Genomic DNA, 1,821 nt, shown 5'->3' with positions numbered 1-1,821 from the left:
AAAAACCAAACACCTAATAGGGAATAGTGGTTCTGAATTATCAGAATCTGAATATCAGAATCTGAATATCAGATTCTGAATATTTGTTCTATATTCTTCTATAACATGGTAAAATTTAAAAATAAAGTCAGCCATCCATATCCATGGGTTCTGCATTCACAGATTCCACCAACCGTGGATCAACAGTATTTGGAAAAAAAATTCCAGAGAGTTCCAAAAAGCAAAACTTGAGTTTGCCACACACCAACTATTTACATAGTATTTATATTTAGGTATTATATTTAGTATTTATATTTACGACTATTTACATAGCATTTACATTGTGTTAGGTATTATAAGTAATCTAGAGATGATTTAAAGTATACAGGAGGATGTTCATAAGTTATATGCAAATACTACACCATTTTATGTGAGGGACTTGAGCATCCTCAGATTTTTGTATGCGCAGGGGGTCTCAGAACCAATAAGATACTGAGGGACTACTGTGCTACTTAAGAGTGAAAATTGCTTTAAGTTTCATAATGAAATTTTTGAGGACATGTTGAATAGTCGAACTGAATGACTATTGCTCTCAGACTTCATTGATTAAAAAGAAATACATAGCAGTCCTCCGGCTCCGTGGAGGGCGGGGTGGCGCGGCGCCTGGCGCTCAGGCCAGTGGCTGGCACGTGGGGCACGCGGGGGTTCCAGCTCGTGTCGGAAATGGGGGCCGAGTGCTCTAAAGAGGCGGGATGGAGTTGTATGTTGCATTTGAACTCTGTGGAGGGCGGTCTTGGCTCACTTGTAAAGCTTTGGTGTCTTCCAAGTGGGAGGAGCTTATTTAATGAAAAGTGCCATAGGCCGAAAAAGCAAACATGAGGGTAGCAGGTGCTGCAAAGTTGGTGGTGGCTGTGGCAGTATTTTTGCTGACATTCTATGTTATTTCCCAAGTATTTGAAATAAAAATGGATGCAAGTTTAGGAAATCTATTTGCAAGGTCAGCATTGGACGCAGTTGCACGTTCTACAGGACCTCCCAGATATAAATGTGGGATCTCAAAAGCTTGCCCTGAGAAGCATTTTGCTTTTAAAATGGCAAGTGGAGCAGCCTCTGCCTGGAGGACAATGTTTTAATGAGTGGTGTTAAGAGTAATGTTGGAAGAGGGATCAATGTTGCCTTGGTAAATGGAAAAACAGGAGATCTAATAGGCACCAGATATTTTGACATGTGGGGAGGAAATGTGGCCCCATTTATTGAGTTCCTGAAGGCCATACAAGATGAAACAATAGTCTTAATGGGAACATATGGTGATGGAGCAATCAAACTCAATGATGAGGCCCGGCAGCTCATTGCTGAATTGGGGAGTACATTACTCATCTTGGTTTTAGAGACAACTGGGTCTTCTGTGGTGGATAAGGCATTGAGACAAAAAGCCCTTTTGAGCAGCACATAAAGAACAATAAGGACACAAACAAATATGAAGGATGGCCCGAAGTTGTAGAAATGGAAGGATGCATCCCCCAGAAGCCAGACCGATGTGGAGAAAATTGAAGGGAGCACACTTTCACTTGCTAATGGGAAAGCCCTAACCGAAAAACTACATGTAAGTATTTTAAGAGCGTGCAGGCATCTCGGTGTGTGCATGCCCATTATCTCTTTTGATATCAGGATTATTTATTGCTAATGTAAATAGGCATCTTTGTAAATAGTCATCATAATGAGCAAATCACTGAACCATTTCTAAGCACATCTCCCTAATGGTACAATGTTCAGACTGTGATGATAATGGCATCTTTTAATTCTAAAAGCATTACCCAATAGATAACCGAACAGATTTGAAAA

General features: G+C 40.4%; 1 pseudogene; it reads left to right on the top strand.

The window, feature by feature from the left end:
* The first annotated feature begins 854 nt into the window (after positions 1-854).
* Positions 855-1,530, top strand: LOC136142702 (protein FAM3C-like; annotated as a pseudogene).
* Positions 1,531-1,821: the final 291 nt, after the last annotated feature.

Source organism: Phocoena phocoena, chromosome X (assembly GCF_963924675.1).
Source record: "Phocoena phocoena chromosome X, mPhoPho1.1, whole genome shotgun sequence".
NCBI classification, from domain to species: Eukaryota; Metazoa; Chordata; class Mammalia; order Artiodactyla; family Phocoenidae; genus Phocoena; species Phocoena phocoena.
This window is presented reverse-complemented; position numbering and strand designations above follow the sequence as displayed.